Here is a 25,707-nt window from a genome sequence, read left to right as displayed (position 1 = left end):
TAGAGAAGGAATTCAGTGGAAATAATATAGAGACCAAAGAGTTGGAAAAGAAAAAAATAGTCAGAAAGGCAATGTCAAAACAAACAAACAAACAAACAAACAAAAAAGCAGTGTCTTGGCAAGAAGAGACCAGTGAACCTGTGCTGTGAACATGGGTTACTGGGCTCTCAGTTTCCAAGGACTTTAGATTTTTGTGTTTCATAGTTAACTTTCCATATTCATGAAGCAAATCTTTTGCATTTTATTTGCCTCTTTTGTGTGGCTTTTCAATAGGAAGAAAATGGGCTTTCCAGATTAAAATGAATAATCTGCTCCTCATGAAAGTTGTTATTAATTGTGAATTATTAAATTATCATTTGGTTTATAAATAGCAACCTCTGTGAGGTAGTTTAGTTTAGGTGACTCAGAATCCCCAAATAAATTTTGGATTTGAAGCATCAATGAATTGGACTTTCTGGCACTCCAAATGAATAAAATAAAATAAAATAAATAAAACAGGGTGCATAAATCACCACCTGTAAATGCCACTACTTGGGGGTCTATTGACAACCCTCCCACCCCATCCCACCCACATCTGATATTGAGAGTTACTTTCTTTGAAATTTACATGTCTTATAAGATCATGGGTTAGGAGACCAATCTTTAATTTGGCATTTATGTCATTTTATGATTTTTCTTTGTTTTCGACAATAGTTATTATTTTTAAAAACTAACCAAGTAGATCCTGATATTGGAAGTAGCCTTTCTGCATCTTCCCCATTCTCTTCTGATGGTCTCCGGGGGCCTGTTGCTATATTTACACTTTATTTTACTTCACAATTTCAGGACATTTTATTATTTGTTATCCCCCAACTATTCTTTTTATTCCTCCTTTTTTATTCTTGACAAAAAACAGGAGCATTGTTCAAATACATTTCTACATAATTGGTTGTGTCTGTGTTATTAGAAGGCGGCCAGTCAGATTCTCCTTTTTCATTTATAAACCTCATATCAGCATGTCACACATAATTAGGATCCGTTAGGAAAGGACGTGTTCACTGTGTGAAAAACAGATGCATTTTGGCTAATGGCTGTCACTGATCTTCTTGCTTTTGTGTCCACACTGATATTGCTCTTTTAAACTGAGCCGCCTTAGTGACATCTTGTGAAATGATTCATTGGGGAATAAAATAGGGAATGGGATAGCCCTTAAATCACTCTTGTGTTAGTTGACTATTTAATCTTCTGTGCAATGAGACCAAATTAGTTTAGATGCTAATATTTTCCTCTACTAATTTATGAAAATAAGGAGAATAAAACTTGGGAAGATAGGTGGAGAAAAAAACATATAAATGTTTATTATACAGTGTCCCAAGAGAAAATAAGAATGGACATCAATTTATTTTCCCCTTAGTAGGTTTATTGTTTATGGCTTTGATGTGGTATAGCTGTTTAATTTCAGGTGTGCACACCTGCCATCGTGTGAAAATGTATCTCAATTTTCATCACACATATGTCATTGAGGATTTGCTGGTGACTTTGTTCCTCCCTAACCACTGGAGAAGCTAAAGATTAGTTATCTGAGTTTTCTGCATCTCTTGCAAACCAAGCCAAATTTGTGTAAAAAGTTTCAGACATCTGACTTATTGTTAATGAGCCAAACTTTTGGGCTACATATTAAATGTCATCTTACCCTATTACACATCAACTCCTTAATTCCTTTTTTTCTGTATACATATACAACCCTTTTTAAGATAAGGTTTATATTCTGGTTTGCGGCAGTTTTAATTTAACAGAATATTAATTGTTAAAACTTTCTACTAACTGTATCTTTTAAAAGGACATAAAATATCTTATTAAATAGCTAAACATATTCCTCATACATTGTTAATATCTCCTTAGATCAAACATCTTCAGGGAAGGTCTTTGGAGACCTGTCTTAGTAGCTGAATTTTCATTGCAACAGTGCATACGACGTCAAGTGCCTCAGATCAATGACCCTGAATGGAGGGCCTTGGGAACACCAGTGCCTATTCCTCAAAGGTGGCAAAGTTCAGAAACAAAAACCTCCAGCAAGAAAGCATGGAGTTTCTTTTTATAAGCCAGAAAGTTAACCTGACTTTCAGGTCACAAACATTAACATGCATGGAGAATATCAGGAGAAAGGAGAAAAGATATGAGCCAGATCATATTGAAATGGTGTAAGAAGGAGAATGGGAGCACTATATGGGTGTGTGGGCCAGCACAGAGGGCAGAGAATTCATGGATGTTGGAGGAATTCTATGTTCTCTACACATTGCACCATACACACATACCAGCTGAATAAAGGTGGTAGATAGTATCATGGACTTCAAATTCACCAGTTCCTTGAAAAATAGTTCTGCTGACTTGAAGGTCAGATGCAGGGAGGTCTCTTTCAAATATGCTAACTAGAGTATCCCCCATTCAGTTAGGGATGGTTTCTTATTCTTTTCAATCTCCCTTAAAGGAAAGGGTACTAGTTAGATCCAAAGGCAGGAGACTTTTGTAGCCAATGGAAAGTATTCATGGTTTTAACAACAGGACAACAGTAAATGGTCACTATTAAAATATGTTAATTTCTTTAAAGACAACAGATGGACAAATGTACCAGGATAATTAAGATAATTCCATATCAGGAACTAGCCTAAATTTCCAAGATTAGTAATTGCCTCTCCACATCCATTTTGACCTTCCTTGGTAATGAGAACCCTAGGCTTCTCATTAGAGCCAACCAAATAAAAGACCACATTCTCCATGTGACATGCGACTTAATTTAGGCCAATGACAGGTAAGCCTATATGGAAACGAGAGGAAATATCCTGGGGATGCCCTGTTTATCCCTCCAAATCAACTCTATACGCTTTTCCATTTTGCTTTCTAACTTGGAAAATGGACTTTCCTAGAATACATCAATGGGCTTTCTTGACTTCTGATTTTCTCTTGGGCTTGGCCAAGGAGACACCAGGAGAAGACCCTGAAGGATGGGAAGGAAGAGAGTTTGGGCTACTACTAACTATAAAATTATCAAATGTATTGATGATTTAATTGCAGTTCTTTTTGTTCCAAGTATATATCCAATTAGGGATTTACCTTCAAAGTAGTTTGATTTAAAGTCATTTGAATGGAGGAACATGGAGAGTATTATGCTAAGCAAAAGAAACCAGTCACAGAACGATAAGTATCACATGATCTCACTCATATGTGGAATCTAATGAACAAAATAAGGTGGGGCCAGAGAATTTGTATTTCTAACAAAATGCTGATGCTGTGATAACATAGACCTCATTTTGGGAAACAAAGTTAAAGAGGGCCAGGAAAAGAAAGGCTCCATAGAGAATGAATCCTAAAGAATGAATAGAATACAGAGAAGCAGAGATGTAGATGGGGAGAGGGGAATGGAAGATGGTATGAGTAATTGTTTGGAAGCAGGACTATCTCCAACCTGCCTAAGGGTTGGTGAGCAGACTAACGAAGAGGGTTGGTGATGGAACTAGGAAAGAAGGTAAAACAATAGGTGGAAACCAGATTCTGAATAACTCATGAATTGGTGATTCTCACAGCTGACTCTGCCAGTAATGTCATCAAATTGAAGGCCATCAATGGCCTTAGCAACAACATCTGGACAAAAGATGGACTGACCTGATACAGACAGAATCCATACCAGAAAGTGTAGTTAGTCATCAACTTCCTCCTCAGCCAAGCTAAGAGAGAGGGGTTCTAACAGTCCCAGAGGGAAAAATAAATAAAAGAAATAAAGGCTTGCTGTGGTTCTTTAGCACTGACCAGCCTTTCCCACTCCTGTGTGACCACAGGGCAATCACTTGCATCTTGAAGTCATAGTAACAGCCATTCCCATAAGTTCTTTTGCGGTGCTTCTATGTATCTCTTCACTTGAAAAATGGGGAAGACAGACAGGAGGGAAGGAGGGAGCCTGGAATAGGGTTCTCTATAAGGAAATACAACAGTGAACTTGAAAATGTAAATTCAGGCCATTTTGATCAAAACACAGGAAGCACTAGTCATTATTCCTCCACAGTCTTTTCCAGTAATAGATGGCAGGCAGCTGGCCAGGGGGCACTTAGAGGGAATCAGCTTTATTTTTAGCTCAGTGCAGAAGGGGAAAAGATCCAACCTGTTTACACCAGGGAGGCTGCTTGCAAAGCCCTGGGGACTGCTGCTCTGCGTTGGTGGCATTTGCTTCCTCCCACGCACGTAGGTGAGATGACAGAGGTCTTCACCTGCTCCCAGCTTTATCACTGATGAGGGTACATTGTTTCTGTTCGGTACACTGGAAATTTAGCTGCCAAGATTTAATATCCAAACAATGCTGGTTACTGGTCTGTTGAAAAATCTGAATATCCAAGGGGTTGTCTCTTCTATTATTATGCCCCTTTCCTGGTTTTCCAAGAACTCTGCCATCTTATTTTCTTAGAGTCTCATTTACTCCTTTCCCTTTTTATCTTGTTGTAGAGAAAATAAATCAATGACATAGAAAATAAGATGTGTTGTTCCTTTCAGATGAAAGATTATCAAATGCACTGATGATTTATTTGCAGTTCTTTTTGTTCCCAGGATGGATTCAATCAGGATTGGTTTGGTTTGCAATCTACAGGTCTGACTTTCAATCCAGGCTCTTTCCTCACCAGCTGTTGGAGAAGGTCATCGAGAGATTGTGACCACCAGTTGACTCTCAAGCTAGTCTCTGATGATTGGAGGCTCCTCAATTCCTCCTGGTCCTTGGACTGTACCTTTTGCCCAACTTTCCCACAGTGGGTGCCATTTTCAAGGATGCAGCCTTAAGAGGGTAAGGGGTTGTTGAGACCATCTGGACAGTATGCATGACTGAACACTGTTAAGACCTCTATATAATAAACTCCCAAGATTGTGGAGGGCAAGTGTGGCTATCTACTCATTGAGTGGCTGCCCAAGACAAGCCTTGTATGTAAGTGCTCTGGCTTGGTAAAACCAATACCTACCAATCTGGAGTGGTCTGCCTCTTTCTTGGGTCTCTCCCTGGCCTTTCTGTCTGGGGGCCAATTTCAGATTTCACCTGGGAAATTCCTGAATTTTCAAACCAATGGCAGCTCTGTGACTTTAAAACTGCACTTTACAGTAGTTGGGATGCGTACATAGTTCGTGGGTCACCTGTGCCACTGCACGTACTGTCTATACATGCAGAAGAGGGCATCTTTGGCAAGTCACCTCTTCCCCTTGCCTTCCAGCAGCTGCACTGGGTAGCAGTGTTACTTGGGAGAGGACAAGAGAAGCAATGATGGGCAGAGGAACGGTACACTCCTCCAACTGGTACCTAAAAGTAGGTAAGGGCAGCTGCCTACCTGATGCAATCAGGGGTCACAGATGGCTTCCAAATGCCTCCCTCAATGGCCTGCCCTTCAGAGAGCAGAGTGACTAGAATAAGACCCCTCCCTGTGAGGCCAACATGTTACCTGTAAAAGGATAACACATTAGCTATACATACTTTTGCCAGCATTGTCTGTCATGGTAGCTAACGTCAGAGGTACGGCTTCCGAGAGAAGAGAACATAGTATACATAAGTTTTGCCAGTGAATAAAGCCAGACGACCAGGAAGCATCATGAGAGCTGCAAGTGTCTGTAAAAAGGCGGCAAGATGAAAGGTTGGAAGATGACCTTGCAGAAGACAGCTCCTTCCATGCAAATGACTCCCATTTCACTAGTGACTGATGAGTAGTTACAAGGCCCGGGTGTCCCATTTAGAGCCTTTCTTCTATCACTTTCCTTAGTCCAACACACTTTGAAGTTAAAATAAGCCACTTTTATTTACTGCTCACCTCCTATGTCCCTTGCTTCCTGCTGCTTCTGCTAGACATTTCTGGATTTTCCTGTCCACCATGGGGCTAGCGCAGTAACATAAAAGCACTAGACATGAGAGAGAGATATGATCAAATGTCCCCAGGGACAAAGACAACCAGACATGAAGAGCAGAGGTGTTGGGGGTAGAGAACATAGAAGACCGTAGGGAAATAAACATTTATAATGCAACAGTGAAAACCTCCATCTTGAAGTCAAACAAACTAGGAATTCAAAATTTTAGAAGAAGCCCCCAGAGCCACAGAGATCTAAACTCCTACCACATCGCAAACCTTTGACAGCTGGTAAATGGTCACAAGACCCACACATGGATATCTCATTGTAAGGAAGTTCTTCCTTACGCTTCCACTGTGTAAAAATACAATGTGATGCACCTGTTTTTCATTTTCCATCAAATATAAAATTTAAAGTGCAAAAATAAACAACAGTATATCAGAAGGTCACTTGCAGAGTGCTGTTCAAACCCAAACCATGGGAGTTTAGTTAGTAATGAAGACGCTCACTTTATCTTGTTTATGCTGATGTCCAGCAGTGTTGCTACGGTTTATATTTAGAACCTTTTAAATCCAGAAAGAAACGACTGGAAAACTCTGCTTTCTCCAAACCACTTTATCAGCTCAAAATATTACCTGTTTATTCAACTCTATTTCCCTCAAGTAAAACTAAAAATGCATACGTATGTAACAAAGAAGAAATACCTTTATTCCCATGTCTGAGTACATTCAGCTCCAGAGGGTACTTCACACAAAAATCATGCCTAATAAGTATACTTTATATATTCTGGACAAATATCTAAAATAAAACAGAATTAAATGCATCTTGTTATTAAAGGATCTTTTAAAATTTATTAATAAATATTCTATCTGGTTTCCCAGGCATTTTATTATATTGCTTTCCATTTTTAGGAAGTTTCAACATGTATTTTCCTGTCAAAAACAATATATGGGCCCTGACCAGTTTGGCTCAGTGGATAGAATGTTGGCCTGCAGACTGAGAGGTCCCAGGTTCGATTCCAGTCAAGGGCATGTACCTTGGTTGCGGTTGCGGGCATATCCCCAGTAGCAGGTGTGCAGGAGGCAGCTGATGATGTCTCTCTCTCATCGATATTTCTAACTCTCTATCCCTCTCCCTCCTCTCTGTAAAAAAATCAATAAAATATATTTTAAAAAACAAACAAAAAAAAACAAACCCATAATATTTGGTTATGAGAAAGAAAGAAATCTTGCCATTTGTGACAATATGAATGAACCTCGATGGCATTAATAAATGGAATGATTTGAATCATTTTTAAAATTCAATTTTAACTTATTATTGGCATTATTACTCTGCATTTTTCAGTGGTTGTTCCAGGGACAATAGTATACATCCTTAACTTTTCACAGTCTATATAAAGTTAATATGTATTACTTCACATAAAACATAGAAACCTTGAAATCATATGCGTTTCTTTAATTCTGGGAAACTTAATGCTATAGGTGTGTGTGTGTGTGTGTGTGTGTGTGTGTGTGTGTGTGTACTATTTAAATACATTTTAAAATCACAAGACAATGTTCTGATATTTTGTTTTAAGGAGTCCTATTTATTTTTTTAAATTAAATAGAAAACAATAGTTTTCTATTTACCAAGATATTTACCATTTCTGATACTCTTTATTCCTTCCCAAAGATCCACATTTTTTCTTCTGTCATTTTCCTTCAGGCTAAAGAAATTCTTTTAGCATTCCTGTATTGAAAATGAATTCCCTTAAGATTTATTTAATCTGAATAATTTTTTTGTTAGATATTCAGTTTTAGATTGTCACATTGGTAATTGTTGTTTTTTTCCTTTCGGCACTTTAAAGATATCATTCCACTATCTTCCAGTCTTTCTATTTTCTGATGAGAACTCTGGTTCCTCTCTATGTAATGTGTCACTTTAGCTCTGGCTGTTTTAGAGATTTTCTTTTTGTCTTTGTTTTTAAAATCTGTTTACTATTATGCGACTAGGCATGATTTTCTTTATATATATTCTATTTAGGGGTTTCTAAGTTTCCTCAATTTATAATTTTTTGTCTTTCAACAAATTTTGGAAAATTGGAGTGATTTCTGTTTACCTGTGTTCAATTTCAATGCTTTCCCCCTCAGTTTTCTTCCTTCTGCCTATTAAGTTCATCCTTTTTAAAAACCTCAGGTATTCTAGTATTTCCATTTGATTCTTTTTTGTATTTTCTATTTTTTGTGCTTAGAATATTTATCTTTTCACTTGTAATAAAAATATCTTCCTTTGACATAATTATAATAGCTAATTTAAAGTTCTTTCTGATAAATCCAACATCTGGGTTATCTTTCAGTTTGTTTATCTTTTAACTGATAAGTTTACCAAAAAGGTGGTAAACATTTTTGTGGGTGACATTTCCTTATTTTTGTTTTTATTGTTATTGTTAAATCATTTTGGATCATATCCTGGACAGTATGGATGTGATATTGTTGAGAATCTGTATTTTGAAATATTTTTCTGAATATGTTGATTATTTTGTTTTAGTGGGCAGATGTGGTTATACTCAGACGATAAACTTGTCTCACCTTAGTTGTCCTATATCACACACACAGGCTAAGTCTGTAAAACCATAAATTGCACTCATGCCTTTTTCCAAGTTTTGACTCCTTTCCAAAATCTCCCTGCTTTTGATCATTTTCCAGAACCTGGGCGTAGATATTTTTGTGTGTATTTTGCTCAAGTTAATAAATGTTCATCTGTGGGAGTGTTGTACGGTTAGGAGCTTCCATCATCCTACTGGAAGCAGAAACCCCTGGGGGATGCTCTTAAAATCCCAAATAATCCCTAGAAATGGTGTGTAAATGTGTGGTCGGGAAGGGAGTAAGAGAATTTGTCATAATCATATCAATAATGTGAGAATCTCTAAGAAGGTGGTAAGAAAATACCAAGATCAAGGGTGGAAGTAAGAATGCTTTCTGAGGATACCCAATGCCCTGCTGATCCAGTTTGTTTTCATACCCTAGCCATATGATTACTTCTAGAATAACTTATTGTTCTCAGTTAAAAGAAAATGAAGCAAATGTTGGTGCTCTACCCAACTTCCAAAAGTCAACACCTGCATTTCTTTGCCTCCTCTGCCCACGTGCACAGCAGACTGGGAGAGATGAGTTATTAAAGCTTCCAGGAGCAGCACTAACATACTGCCTTGCCTGAGTGTACAAGCACCCCTGGGGCAAGTTAACTCTGAAACATCTGCTCCATACTGATGTTTCCCAACCCATGCAGTTGTGAGGCAACAGTTTTTGTTTATTTCTCACCAATGCTTTTGCAAAATACCATAAAAATCAATGTGTATATTATGACAGTGTCAACTTGCTATACGTTTATACACATTTGATCTCAACTACTGGATTTATCTAATTTAACAGGTATAGACAGATGGTTTGTGAAGTAACCCAGCTACAGTTGCTCGCTGTAGTAACTGGCTTCATAAACACACCTTTGGTTGGTTTTATTTCCTTACCTGTCTCACTTCTCTACTGTTTTTCTGGGATCACCTCCCAAATAAATTACTTATTCCCAAATGCTTGCCTCCGGTCTGCCTCTAGAAGAATCCAATCTAAGACATGAGAAAACTCAGCTAAAGTATCAAATAATAACACTAATTGAAGTGGTTAGTACTGAGTCAATAAACAAATGTAAATGTTCTCTTTTACTCAATGAAAAAGAAACTTTAGATGTTAAACCAGTGCCTAGCCTCTCTGAAGTTGAAAGAAGAAATGAAAAACAAACATGACTCAGACCCATAATTTCATTCCAAACTGGGGAAAAATCTGGTCTCAGAATTCTGATTATATGCTGCTATCATCCAACTGGTGAAAGGATACCATTTTCTTTGTGAATCATGTGATTTGATGATTTCTTTCATAGTGTCACAGTAGACCATCAAAACAATAACTATTTTTTCCCCCTTTGGCTTAAATAGTGGCTTATAATTGGACCTGAAATGTTTCTATATCAGTTAAAATAAGCACAGTCCCTTCCTTTTTGTCCTAAAATGACCTCCTTTAACCTGGTGCTTAAGTATAATGCTTCAGTTGGGTAAGAATGAGCTTAAGGGCCAGAGTACAAAAACACAATTACATTGGAGTCTGCGTTTTTAAAGGAAGAGTGCCCAGAATGAGTTGTTGGCATGGAAGATACCTTCTTTTTAGTCATGATGTGTATCATTTAGGCAGATTAAGCAAGACTTTAGCATCAGGTACTGGACAGTATATGGCTTTTGAGCTTCATCCCGACTGCTCTGGCTTGAATTCTGGTTGTGCCGGTTACTAAGTATGCAATGTGTAGAACTTCTGTAATGGATTTAGTGATTATATCTATCTCTTAGGTATGTTGAAATTTAAATAATATAATGATGTATTTGAACATATCTGGCTCAGTTGAAGAGATAAAGAAATAAAAAATTACTTCAATGCATAGTTATATTCTGAATTTTATAGTTGGGAAAAAAACATATGAAAGAAAAAGTATCTTATGTTACTGGTTTGGGGGGGGGGGCGGGCGCGGTAAGGAGTAGTATTCCAGTAAAGGTGAGAAGAGTCTACTGTTGTTAATCACTGTTCTACCAGATATAATTTCTCAGTCCCAATTCCCCCTTCTCTGTCAACAGGAAGGGACCTAGCTCAAAGAGAGTACAGTGCATTGAACAGGAACCTCTCTGGCTTTCTTTGTGCTCTGTGGAATGAAATAAAGCTCGAGAAAAAGAAAATCAAAGTAATGTCTGCTGCATATGAGGCCACAAGGACACTCAATGTAACCATATCATAAATCATCAAAGAGAGATGCCAGGGAAGAGCTATGCTTCTAGGACAGCTTGCCTCGTTTAATATATATAATGCAGCCATAATAGCGACTCTTTAGTTCCCCCTTTGCTTTGTTCAGTGGTAATTGTCCTTCTGCTGAACCATTCATCTCTTGGCGAGTTGTCTCCTGACTAGTTGTGCACAACTGGCCCTGAGTTATGGGTTCTCAGCCTGGAAACCCCACGTTTTGGTTTGGGAGTGTTCAAAGTTAAGGTGAAGAGCAACCAAAATACAGAAGAAAAATAATGACCCTTTAAAAAGTTGGTGGGATAAAAGAATGAATGTTGATTTTTAAAAAAATACCTTCACTTCCTGCTGTGTTTCTTTAGTAAAGAGTAAATAACTGAAAACTAGTTTTGAAGGATAATAAAAAGAGTATGAGAATAGTGATGTGAAAAGTCATGAGGATGCCCGACCAGCGTGGCTTAGTGGTTGTGCATCAACCTATGAACTAGGAGGTCACGGTTCGATTCCCAGTCAGGGCACATGCCCAGGTTGTGGGGTGTGCAGGAGGCAGCCAATCGATGATTCTCTCTCGTCATTGATGTTTCTATCTCTCTCCCTCTCCCTTCCTCTCTGAAATCAATAAAAATATTTTTAAAAAGTCATGAGGGTGCCAATTTAAGAGCCCAAATATGGTATGTTACAGTCCTTCCACTCTCATAAATGGGTCGCAATGAAATCTTCATAGTGTAGTTTGAATCCAGTGATTTAAAATAATAAAGTATATTTTCACCTGAAATTTTTGTCCTAAAAACAATATACAACCTACAAAATTTCTTTGCATTTGACACATCCATTAGGACTACTCATAGTCCTGAAGCTGTGCTGAAACTTGAACAGCTAGTCTTCAAGTTGGTGGCTAAGTCTCCCACTGGAGATCTATTCATACACAAAAGAGATTAACAGACTTGGCTGAGGTTTTGAGGGGGGGAAAATGAACAAAATACAAAGGCGCAAACCAAAAGAAAATTATGAGTGGGTAAAAATAGAATAAGTGGCATTAGTATTCATTAGTATACCTCACACTACTTATACATCCTTCAGAAATAAACACACAAAGAAACATTTCAACAACACGAGGGATCTGGTGTAAACCTACAAAAGGAAAAAATTAAAGCTGAGAACAGAAAGCATTATCAGAGGATTAGGTAAGCACCCGAAGGTAGCAGGTGAGAAGCAGCAGGTATGATAAATACCTTTCTTGTTGAAGTGTGCAGTCAAACCTTTTTCTGGATTTGTAGCTACAAATGCAAGATAGATTTCTTATTTCCCTTCACAGCAGTGTGTGTGATACAAAGATAAAACCCAACTTTTCCAGGACTTAGGACACATGCAGTCTGACCAAAGCATTCACTTTACCTTCCAAAGGACCAAGGCACCAGCAGCAGAAAGCAAAGCAACGCTGAGGATCGGAAGCATTCACGTTCTCTTTAAAACTCATACAGCAGCTCCTGAATTTCTGACCATTTAACTGGGTCCATCCACACTCTCTTTTCCTGTCTGGTTGGGTCCATTCAACTTGATAGTCAGTGGAGTTAATTGTCACAAGTCAGAACCTGCACTCGGGCAGGGGCGAGACTTAACACCATCAAATGTTTACACTTGGCCTCCTCACTTCTCCTTTTAAAGGACACATCTGGGCTCATAGTTGGAAAGCTAGTGAGGATTCCTTCTGGCCTTTGAGGATGGAAGCAGAGCCCTGGGCCCTGTTACCAGCAGCTTGCCGTAAGTCTCTTCCGGTCAGCTATAGAATACTGGGGGACTAAACTGAACATACCCAAGTGTACAAAGGCCCCTTGGATGGCAGGTAGGGGCTTGCATGCCACTAAAATCTCTCTAATACATTACCTTCACACCACAAGTTTGCATTTGCTTTCTGGTGCTGACAACATAGCCATTTCCAACTCCACCCAGAATCACCTCTCTTATAGGCTTTATTTTCTGGCATATCTTAGATACAGTGACATTTACGTAGAGATAAGACTTTGGAGAAGATCAATTCATGCAGGTAGGAAACAAAGCTCATGGCTGAGTGGTTTGCTTTTCAGTTCACAGTCCACAGTTATTCATGAAGTCTCCGTTCCATTCTCAACTGAGATCTGCAAGGGAGTGGGTGCTCCTGCACAGCGGACCTGTCCTTCTCACTCCCCGTAGCAGTCCTGGGAACAGAAAGCCAGCATCCCGTAGACCCTTCCTCCAGTTTCTTTGGTCACATGCGGCTCCACAGCTCGGGGAAGCCAGCCATGTGTAGCATATTGAGCCAGGACTGGTGATTCCTGTCAGAATGCCCAGGGTTAAGGTTACAGAAGATTTGGTTCAGCGCTTTAGCATTTCTCTCCTCGTATTTAGTCACTGAGTTGAGCAGGAACCTCCTCCTTACAGTTTTCAGAAAAACAAAACAAAAAACCCAGCTGAAAGCCCAATGCTTCTGGTGCTGCTCATTTGCTCAATTACTTCTTATAAACTTGCACCCAAAGTGCTAGTCCAGACAACTATGACGATTAAAAGAAAGAGACACCAGCCTCTGCCATAGAGAAGGGACTAAATGATTGAAGTGATAATATGGGCATCCAATATAGAAAAATCTAATCTAATAATAGACAAATATGCAAATTGACCATACCTCCGACACACCTACAAGCCATGCCCACAAGCCACGCCCACCATCCAATCAGAGCGAGTATGCAAATTAACCCAAACCAAGATGGCTACAGCCACAGAGAGCAAGGTTTCCTAGGTAACAGAGGAGGCCAAGCTTTCCACCTGCCCTTTCCAGGCCTAAGCCTCCACTCAAGCTACAAAGTTTCAATTATAGAAGGTAAACAAATTCAAACAAATGGCGGCAGAATGGAGCTTGAGAGAGCAGGCCAGGGTTGCCGCTGGCAACAGGTGAAGCAAAGCTTTCCACACACCCTGGCCGGGCTCACCCGCTTAAGGCAACATAGTTTCGATTATAATCCCAACACAATGGCTGCGGCCTCGGAGGGAGTCCCAGGCTTGGCTTGGCTCCGCTCCAGGCTACAAAGTTTCAATTGTAGAAGGAAAATAAATTCCAGATACCAGGGCCTCCGCTTGGGTTGCCAGGGGGCGTGGCCGGCCTGCAAACCACCACAGGCCCCTCGCTCAGGCCACCCCACACCCCAAGGGAAACCCCACCTGATCTGGGACGCCCTTCAGGGCAAACCAGCTGGCCCCCACCCCTGTACCAGGCCTCTATCCTATCTAATAAAAGAGTACTATGCAGATTGATCATCACTGCAACACACAATATAGCTGCCCTCATGTGGTCAAAGATCCTGCCCCCATGTGGACGCAAGATGGCCACCACAAGATGGCCAGCAGGAGAGGGCAGTTGGGAGGCACCCGGCCTGCAAGGGAGGGCAGTTGTGAGGGATCAGCCCTGCAAGGGAGGGCAGTTGAGAGGGACCAGGCCTGCAAGAAAGGGCAGTTGGAGGTGATCAACCCTGCAGGGGAGGGCAGTTAGGGGTGACCAGGCCGGCAGAGGAGGGAAGTTGGGGGCAAACAGGCTGGCAGGGGAGCTGTTAGGCATCAATCAGGCTGGCAGTGGAGTGGTTAGGGGGTGATCAGGCTGGCAGGCAGAAGCGGTTAGGGCCAATCAGGAAGGCAGGCAGGCAAGCAGTTGGGAGCCAGCAGTCCTGGATTGTGAGAGGGATGTCATATTGGAGAGGGTACAGGCTGGGCTAAGGGAGAACCCCCCTCCGTGCACGAATTTCGTGCACCGGGCCTCTAGTATATATATAAGAAGACAGTATAACTGTGGCCTCAGAGGATTAACAGAGAAACAGATTGATGTCTCTGTGACTAGTCAAAAAAAGTTGGGGGGGTGGGGAGGTCCAAAGAGGGTATAGATTGGAGTGAAGGTCTTGCAGTTAATGGTGTGAGGAGTTCTGTGCACCATCATGGGCTTTGAGGTTGCATAGTTCAAGTTCTGACTAAGCCATGTCCTGGCCAGGTCACTGTTAATAAATTGCTTAACCTTTCTAATTTCTTAATCTGTAAAATTGAGATGATAATACCTACTGCATGTGTAGGTGTGAGAAATAAAGAAGATGATGCATATATGTTAGCTAGGATTATGGAAATGTTACCAGAGCAGGGATGATTAAGACCTAAGCAGGAGACACATGCTTGCCGGTTAAGAGTGAGCCTCAGCTGTCCAGCCAAAGATTTGGGGCTAGGAGTAGGGACTCACCAAGAGTCACAATCATGTGGGTAATACAGTGAAAGAAATGTTTTCATTCCTCTAGTCAAGGTTTGACTGGAGGAATGAATAATGGTATCCAACCTTTATGAGCACATACCAGACACTGTTTTAAGCAATATAAGCATTATCTCATTTAACAACACTGAAGAGGAGGAGCAGAGAATGGCTGATGTGGGGAAAGCTAGGAGGCAATGGAAGGAATAGAGTGGTGAGGGAATTAGGAACTTGAGTATTATGGTGACTATACATATAAAGAGTGATGAAGAAATACAGTAGACCCTTTGGGGACAAAAAAGAGGAAAGGGTCACATTAATTGATGCCATAAGGCTAGAGAGCATGATTCCTCAATTAAAATGAAAAGTCATAAAAAGCAGAAGTTGTGGCTAAGAGAACTTTCCACTCACAATTCCCTTTTCTTGTCAACCTTGATTTATTTCTTCAGCCCCCTCGCTTTTCAAGCATCTTTTTGTGAGGCTGCTGGAAGGAATCCTGTTGAATCTCTTGCTTTTTTTTTTTTTTTTTTTTGGACAATGAACAAATGTTTCAAGACCTTTTGCTTTTCCCCCCAGTTGTTGATTTCCTACACTCACCCCAAAAACTGATATAGTAGGTCTTTTGATTTTTCAATTTGCACCATATCTTCAAATACTAATTCTACAAAGTATATGTGAAAACTCCAAAGAGGCAAAAATGCTACAGAATTCATGTGACTTATTGGGGAAAAAACAAACATTAAACCAAGATCATTCCCAACTTCACAGAATGAGAAATAATTAAAATTTGACACTACACTTTAGAAAGAGAGTGGGGAATTTTTTTTTTTCTGAGCTGAGAGGCATTTTGGGCTTCTCATGCCACAATAATTATTGAATAGAAAAGTCATAAAGGGCTGAAAATAGAGGTTTGTTCCTGGATGTGTGACAGATCCTTCCTAAATGACAGGATGGGTCATAGTTTTAATGAACATGGTGACATACCCATCAATTATCCTTGGATGTGGATGTGACAGTGTGAGTATGAAAAAACTGGAAAGCAAGTAATTTCAGCTTGTGTATTCCTACATCTCTGTCAACAGTTGTCAAGAATCTAAATGACCCAAACTAGATAAAATTAATTTTATGTATAAAAAGAACCTCACTTGCATATACAAAACACCTTGAGCTTAGAGACATACAGATAAAATTACAGAACACCCCACAGTGAAATATGACACTGAAGTACAGTAATGGAGAAAGATGGGTTGAGGGGTATGGGACACCTTGGAATTCAGATCTACAAAAGTTAAAACTATTAATGGAAGCTGTGTTGCCATGGAAACCTGATGCAATTGAGGGGCCTGAGAAAACCACTGCTTAGCTGAATCATCACATAGTTAAGACACTATTCAGAACAAGCGGTATTGTCTGGGCAGATAACTCCAAGATATCAACTGAGTTAGTAATATGTCTAAAAAATTAAAAATAAAAGATCTGAATAATCAAAGTAAGGAAATGAGAATTTGAGAGGTCCCAAGTAGAAAAAAAGGAAATCCCTTTCGGGCACATGTAGAGTTGAATGGGGGTAAAAAGAGTCAAGAAAAGAGGAATTAGGAATTTCTTGGATGTTCTGATAAAATTAAGGATAACATTTAAGTGACATTGAAAAAGAAGAAATTGTAAAACAAATAAAGAACATGCTTTTTGGAAGCAACCTACGTGTCCATCAATAGATGAATGAAGAAAAAAGTGGTGTGCACTGGCCAGTGTGGTTGGAATACTGTTCAGTACACTGAAAGGTGGCAAGTTCAATTCCCAGTCAGGGCACATACCTAGGTTCTGGGTTCAATCCCAAGCTTTTTTCTCTCCTCCTCTTGGCACCGCATCCCCTTATTCTCTGGAATCAAAGAAAAACATATCCTCAGATGAGGATTAAAAAAAAAGAAGTGGTGCATATGTACAATGGAATATGACTTAGCCATAAAGAAGAATGAAATCTTGTCATCTACAACAGGATGGACCTAGAGGGTACAAAGTATAATATGGATATCTATACAAAGACTAGACTTTTACCTCTAGAAACCTAAGTTCCATGGTGATAAAAACATGATTTGTTGCTGTTTTTGCTTCCTTCAATATGCTTTTAAAACAAAAAGCGGCTATTTTTTATTAAATTATGCTAATTTCTTCCTGTTCAATTAAATAGAATTTCTTTAGAATTAAGTGGCAACATTACAGCATGTTTTCATGAATAAAAAGAAGGGATATGACTTTTAAAATTCCAACGCAACCCACTTGGTTCTCTTACTAAGGAGGTGGTGGTGTATTTTTCCATTACTGTATATTTAGGTTCCCCCAGAAAGGCAGGCACTCTTCAGGCCTCTCCCATCTGATGGAGACTCATGAGGGTCTCATATAAAACTGATGCAGAGAGAAAGGGTGGATCTGACAGATCCTACCTCAGCCTTTGGCCATCACTTGCTCTCCACTACCTTTGGTGTTATTTCTCAACTTGAACAAACCCATTGTGGCATCCTCTTCATGTGGAACAAAAGGTCTTTAAGAAAAAAGTTTCTCCTGGGAACTAGGTTATGGATTGATTGGGGGTCCAAAATGTTGGGCTGTACGGAGCCCCATAGCCCACTGCTCTTGGCTGAACCTATCAATTAGCAGGACATGTTCCTGGGATTTTGTGTTCTTTATTTTCTACTAGAGGCCCAGTGCACGAATTCATGCACCAGTGGGGTCCCTTGGCCTGGCCTGCGGGATCGTACTGAAACTGGCTCTCCGACATCCCCCAAAGAGTCCCGGATTTGCAAGAGGACGCAGGCCAGGCCAAGGGACCCCACCGATGCAAGATCAGGGCCAGGGAGAGATGTGGGAGGTTGGAAAGCTGGGGAGGGACTGCAGGAGGGTTCCAGGGCATGTCTGGCCTGTCTTGCTCGGTCCTCATCAGCCGGACCACAGCAGCAAGCTAACCTACCGGTGAGAGCGTCTACCCCCTGGTGGTCAGTGCACGTCATAGTGCGCAGTCGAGTGGCTTTAGCGTATCATTAGCGTATTATGCTTTGATTGGTTGAATGGCTGACCAGTCAACCAGACACTTAGCATATTAGGCTTTTATTATATAGGATAGCTTCCTTCCTACTCCCCTCTCCATCCACCAGGCTCTCCAATGAGCTCTAGAGTAAGCTTCCTAGAACAGAACTGGGAAGAACCCAAACATTTTCCTCAAATCAACGGCACTACTACTAAATGGAACTGATCTAACACAGCTCTTTGGGGATGGATATGCCCCCTTTTCAATTGAGACAGTTTGAAAATTTGGTAAATTCTAGTCATCTCTAAAACATGATCTTGATATCTTGCAATTCATGTCACACAGCACTTAACGGAAGGAGTGAGGCCCCATTATAAAGCATCTTGCCGACCAGGGGTCATGTCACAGACAAGGCCACACAAGGCAATACTTAAAGCCACTTGCAGAATAGTGATTTGGGATAAATGAAAGCAAAAAGGGGGGTGCCCAAGGGGACCAGGAAAGTTCTCAAGGCAATTCTGTAAATGCCATTTACTGATCATCAGCTATGCTCCAGGCCATACACCGCACTCTGGGCTTGGTGCTAACATAAATAATGTGCAGTCCCTCCCTGGGAGGTGCTTACAGCTGAAATCAAGCTTTTTATTCCTCCCAGTTTTTGATTATGAATACAGTAGCATATATTATAACCTCAGAATATCTATAACAAATCTTTTGTATAACCAGTGCAATCATGAGAATCTGCTTTGCTCCCTTTTTTCAACTTCACTTTATAGTTCTTAAAATGATATTGGTCACCTTAGATGTTTAAAAAGGATTTTTGAAGTCCCGAAAATGATTCCATTCTTAATTCACGAGTTACATGAGAAATAAATGCAAGTGTTTCTGTACATTATATAGACACCGAATTTAAGATGATAATTTCTTTTGAAGAGTTCAGATCTTATGGTTAAGGAATACAGGCTGGGCATTTTTTATCTTCCTCATTTTGTAAGAGAAAGGGAGGATTATGCACACCCCAGGAGGGAAGCTCTTTAGTGCAGTCTTTGTTTTCTGCCTGCAGGTTCAGCTCTGGCTTCAATAGAGTTCAAACCCTGCAAATGACAAATAGAACTCTCACGCAATTAAATAATCACTGTGTTTTCAAGTTCTAAAGAGAAAAGGTGAAATGCTAGGCATCAACAGAGGCCAAATCAGAATAAAAACTGCCTTCACTGAAATTATAAGGTACATCCTGTTTCTTGTCATCAGATCCCAGCTAAGAGAAGAGACTCTACATCACAGAAAAAGCAAAATGAATAACACTCATGGTGGCCAGCCCTGGACAGGGCATCTTAACAAGAAGCAAAAAAGCCACTTCATGGAGAAAATAAAGTTTCTCTTTACAGACTCTGAAGAGGGGCTATTAGTGTTGTTCTCTTTCTGACACACTTGTTCCCTTCTCAAGAGTTCATTTCCATCCCTACTGCTACTCTCATTATTTTTGTTCTTTGCCAAGAAAGCTGGATGGGTTAAAAGTCATTCGGGACTAAAGTTAAAGATTTTTACCCCAAGTTTTTCCTCACTTGTCTTATGTTGTATTTTCTCTTTAGAAAGGTGTAAGGGGTGAACATAGTAAGACAATAATGAATTAGAATTATTACAGTTATGCTTTTCATTTTAAATGAATATCAATTTTAAAAGCCTAGAGTGGAATTTCTCATGTAAAAATTGGAATCATGGGGGAATTATTATTTTGTATAATAGCTTTGTTGAGAGACAATTTACATAACAAGCCTGTTTAAAGTGTACAATTCAGTGGTTCTTAGCATATTCACAGAGTTATACAACCATCAACACAATCAATTTTAGAACATTTTCATCGTTCCCACAAGAAACTTCTTCTCCATTAGGAGTCACTCTCCATTTCTCTCCAACCTTCTCAGCTCAGGCAACAACTAATCTACCTTCTGTCTCTTACGGATTTGCTTATTGGGCACATTTTATGTAAATGGAATCTTAAAATAAGTGATCTTTTATGACTGAGTTCTTTCACTTAGCATGTGTTTTCAAGATTTATCTATGTTATAGCATGTATCACTACTGCATTTTTATTACCCAATACTAATCCATTGTTTAGATGTACCATATATTATTTTTATCCATTCATCAGTTAATAATAGACATTTGGGTTGTTTTCACTTTGGGCCTAATATGAATAATGCTGCCATGAATATTTGTGGACAATACTTTTTTGTAGATACCTTTTAAATTCTCTGGGGTACATATCTAGAAATGGAATTGCTGGCTCATCTGGTAACTCTCTGTTTAACCCTTTGAGGAACTTCCAGACTGTTTCCAAAGTGACTGCACCATTTACATTCCCACCAGCAACTTGTGAAGATTCTGATTCCTCCAAATCCTAGTCAACACTTGTTACTATTGATCATATATATATAATACATATATATCTCCAGCCTAGTGGGTATGAAGTGCTATCTCATTGTGGTTTTGATCTACACTTTCCTGATGGTTGAGATTACTGCTAAAATGCATATTCCTTGGCTAAAACCTGACCCTGAATTAGAATCTATGAATCTGAACTTTACTGAGACTCATATCAGTAATTTGTTCACGCATAACATATATTTATTATCTCTCACAGTTCCCATGGATCACATATTAGGGACAGGCTTGGTTGAGTATTTCTGATCTGGAATCTCATACAGTTCAGTCAGATATCAGTCAGGGCTGCAGAAATTTGAAGGCTTGATTTGGACCGAAGACCGACTTCCAGGGTCTGCTTCACGGGCATGCTACTGGAGCAGCACAGAGGGCAGCACACTCAGAAGTGTTTCATATCTTTGGTTTAATGCCCACCTGCTGCCATCTTGAGATTCTTAATATCTTATCTTGGAACTTGTGCTCTGTAAGTAAAACCCAATGGGACAAGGGAGCATGTGTGAGCAGGGGATATGTGTGCAATATCTGTGTCTGTGTTCCTAGGGGCTCCATTTCATATGATGATAATACCCATGAGCATAGAACTCTGGTGGATCCATGAAGTGTTGGAGTTCAGTGAGACTCAAAGCAAGTACAAGGTAAGAAGAATGTTAGGTTTATGACTGAGTACACAAGGCTGCTGACAGTCCAGAGAAGCCACACTTGCTGTTAGAACCACTCTTGCTATGAACACAGTAAAGACGATGTTTGGCCTTGGAGGTGAAAGAGGGGAAGAAAGGAGGGAGAAAGCCAGTGAGGTGACTAACAGTATGTAGTCCATAATGGGCCCCCTCCCTGTTCCCCTTCAAATCTCTAGGGAAGCTACTAAACTTGACAGATGCTTTGTGTGAATGAGTCTTTTGTGTGTATGTGTGTGTGAAAAAACAGTGAAGAGGTTCAGTTTGGAGTGTGGGTGGATATGGTGGGAAAGAGAGATGGTGCAAGTGGGTGTAGGTATAAGGGATAGAGGGGCCCATGATGAACACCACGGGGGAAGGTGATGGACTATCACTGGCCATGGAATGGGAGGATCTGAGTTTGAATCAACCTTGAGATCTTCAAGGGACATGGAAACCTCAGTTTACATTTAGGGTTTACTTATAAATTCTGCACTCTGCATGTAATGTATAGTTTCTTGATTCCAAATGAGCAATGCCTATTTATACTTTATCTCCTCTATTTAGACATCCTTGTGATGACAATTTTGTGATACATACATCCTTGCATCTTTATGAGGCATGTAGACATGATGCTCATTTTCTAGACAGGAAGAATTAGAATATCCCATATTCTGAATTAAGTGTGCCACGTTGCTTGAATGCCCACAACATCTCAAGTTTTGGCTGCTGCTCAGGACTGATCTGGGCCAGGGAGCACAATGCCGAGCCTGACTGAAATCCACTGACCTCTCTACTTCAGTGTTAGTTAAACCCCAGGGACAGAGGGAAGGAGGAAATGTCACTGAGGCCGTGGGTAAGCTGCTGGGGACTAGCGTCAACATGAAACATTGGCAATTGAGGAAAATGAGGCAAAAGGGATGAGGGAATGGAATGTTCTGGTCTCTAGGAGCCATGGCTGCTGAGTCTTGGCATGGCTTGTCCTGCAGCCCACCATCCTTCACTAATTAGCAGAATGTCCTTGTTGTTATGCTGGCTGCATTGAAAACCCACTGCACTAGTAAACCTGCTTCTCAGAGCACTGGCTCCAACGATGCAGTGGCTCTTCAGCCTTCATGGCCTTTATGCTTGACAGCAGGACGCTGTGTCCTGCCAGGCCAGCAAGCACAGGGTGCAGTGGTGCAAAGGCTCTTACCTCCATTCAGTAGAGCCTTATTTTGACAAGCCCTAGCCTTTGTTGTTTCAAATGACCAGCAGAAAGAAAACCCCACCGTAGCTCTGACCCAGAAGCTTTTCTTCTTGTACACAAATTGAAAGAATAAATTGCTTAGAAAGAAAACTGTTCTTGCAATTTATCTTATATTTCAAAATCAGTGGATTATTTGTTAAGGGGAAATATTTATGATTATTTTAACCTGTGTTACATTAAGATTATATATTTGGCTCTATACATATTTTTAAGTTAATTTATACATGTCCTTTGACCTGTAGTCCCATATAACTCAACATGTACTACGGCTTCCAGATTCATCTACCTGATTGTTTACTCAAACCTTCAGTTTGGATGCCTCAAACTAAATACAGCTAAAACCAACTCTTAATGTCCCATACACCCCTGTCCCACCCATCTGGCTAAACCTATCTTCATCTCATTAAATGCTTTCTCCATTCATTCTGTCACTTAGTTCAACGCCTGTGATCAATCCTTGCACTTGACCAACCTTTTGTCTGAAAGGATCCTTGCAAGATAAGCACATGCCTCACTCAATTTTAAGTCACTAAGGTCTCTGGCCAAATATCAGCTTATCAGGCCTTCTGTGACCACCCTATGTCCCCTGCCTTGTCATTCTTCTCCTCTCACCTATAGTATTTTTTCATAGCATTATCATCATATGAGAAGTTATATACTTGTTTATTTACTTCTTGTCTGTGTTCACTTACTAAAATGTAAGCTCTTTGAGGATAGGAACATTCTTTTGCTCACTGCTGTATGTACAATACAGAAAGGCTCTTACACATAAGAGGTGCTCCATAAATGTTTGTTGAATGAGGTAATGAACAAATCGGTAAAGTAATTGTTTGAGTGTAGCTCCAAAAGACGATTATCCAGGGGAGGGGTTAGTATTAGCATGGGAACACACTGAAGTGCTTTGAGGCGTCACAACCAATGAAATCCTATGGGAATCTCTTTACAGGAGACTTGCATGATGATTTCTCAGGGTGTTTTCTCTCTGGTTATTCTTAAGTCTAAATAGAGAAAATACTGTACCATTTTGGTTAAGAAACATTTATGGAGCATTTGTTCTGTGCACAGTGTCACAAGGAGCATAAATGTAATGCAGACCTTTCTTTTTTTTAAGGATATTACAATCTCATGCATTACTGTAGTGAAAAATCCTCAAATACTTATTATTCTACTTAAATATAACTTACAATTGAGTAATTACTTTGTTGTTATATTAAAAAATGAAACATAAAATACAGCAACAAATCACTTAGAATATCAACAGGAATAGCCAATGTTATTGGGTGAACATCTAATAGAAGAAATCACAGAAGTTATACAAAAAGAGGGGGGAAAAATAAGTTGCTAAAAAATGAGACGATGCTATACATGGTGTTTTAAAAATGAGAAGTTATTAATGTTCTTTGATTCAACAGAATAAAAAGAAAATGAAGTTAAACAGGATGAATTGCTAAGTTTTAAAGATTTTTATTTTATTTTATTAATTTTAGAGATAGAGAGGAAGGAAGAAAGAGAGGGAAACACCGATTCATTTTTCCACTTACTTATGCATTTATTGGTTGATTCTTGTAGGTGACCTGACTGGGAATCAAATCTGTAACCGTGACAATGCTCTAAACAACTGAGCTACTCGGCCAGGGAAGGAATTGTTAATTTTTACAAAAATATTTCTTCACTATTCAAGATATTGATTTCTAAAATATCCTTTTATGTAAGAAATTTCCCCATGAAGACCATGAAGATGGTGTGTGTGTGTGTGTGTGTGTGTGTGTGTGTGTGTGTGTAGCTTATTCAGTTGTTGACAGTATCACTGGATGCCTTGCTATGAATCAGGGAACAACAATGCTGCCATTCTCCCTCTAAAACTACTGTTTGGTTTTCTGTTTGTTTTTGGTAATTTTTTTTTTTAAATTAGAGTTCGTAACCCTTGCTTTCTGTTTTTGACCACATTCTTCCTAGTGTTATTTTTAGTCCTAAATTAAGATGGATCCAATGCTTTTTACAATGACCTTCCAAAAGCTGAGTCCTTTAATTAGCTCTAGTTGTCTAGATTTTAGCATCAAGTAGATTTTTTTTTTTCCCCAAGAAAGACTCATGGGTGCTATTTTCAGACTTCTTTCCTATTTAAGAATGCCTTTTGTCTTTAAACTTGAGTGGCAATTTGACTGGACTGAATTTTTCTTTCTCAAAGAACAGTGTGGATATTGCTATATTGTCTCTGATACTGAATTCTGCTGTGAGATGTCTAAGGACAACTTGATATTTCCCCCTTTTGCTCCCATCAGAAATCTTTATTATTTTTTAACCTTTTCAATAGCCTTTATTTTACAGAGCAGTTTAAGGTTTACAGCAAAATTAAGCAGAATTCCCATATCCCCACCCCGCCTTCCAAATACACACATAGTCTCCCCACGAACCAACACCCCTGACCAGAGTGGTACATTTGTTACAACGGATAAACCTACACTAACACACCATTTTCAACCAAAGTCCACAGTCTACATTAAGGTTCACTCTTGGTGTTGTACATTCTATGATTTTCTTTGCCTTTAATCCATCTAGAAATAATCTTCGATATAGTATGAGCCAGGGACATAATTTTATTCTTTCCCACATAGATAACTAATTGTTTCAGCAACATTATCAAATAGTATCTCTATAATATATCAAGTATTGATAAATGTGCGTCTGTTGCTAGGTTTTCTCTTCTGTTTATGACAGAGGCTGTACCAATACCACACTGTCATAACTAGTAAAGCTTTATAATGAGTATGGATGTGTGGTGGGGCCAATTCCCATAACTTATTGTCTATTGTTGGCATTTTGTTCTTTCATACACATTTTAGAAAAACTTTTCCAGTGTCTCTAAAAATTAATAGAATTTTAGAGGTTGTTTTTGTGTTTTTACTGGGATACTTTGAATCTATAGATCACATTTAGAATAACTAAAATCTTTATGATATTCGATCTTTTTATTGACATACATGATAAATTTCACAGTTTGTCTTTTTTAATGTCTTTCCATAAAGTTTTATAATTTCTCCAAACAGGTTCTTCACAATTTTTGTTAGATTTCTTTCCAGGGATCTTACATTTTTTCATTGCTATTTTAAATGTCATATAGTTTTAAATTAACAACACTTAGCTGATATTTAAGAATGCAATTAATATTTGTATGTTGATCTTAGATATGTCCACTTTGCTTTATTCTTTATATTATCCTAGTAAATAATATAAATCATCAATCTGTAAATAAAGAGCATTTTATTTCTAATATTGGTGCCTTTAATTTGCTGTTCTTGTATGGAGCTCACAAGGGCCTTCAATAAGTGTTGAAAACACATAGTGATAGTGAGCTTCCTTGTTTTGGTCTTAATTTTAAAGAGAGTACTTCCAATATTTTTCCATTAAGCATGAATTTTTCTCTA

This window comes from Eptesicus fuscus, chromosome 15 (assembly GCF_027574615.1).
Source record: "Eptesicus fuscus isolate TK198812 chromosome 15, DD_ASM_mEF_20220401, whole genome shotgun sequence".
In the NCBI taxonomy this organism is placed as follows: domain Eukaryota; kingdom Metazoa; phylum Chordata; class Mammalia; order Chiroptera; family Vespertilionidae; genus Eptesicus; species Eptesicus fuscus.
The sequence above is the reverse complement of the archived record's forward strand: the minus strand, read 5'-3'. Positions refer to the sequence as shown.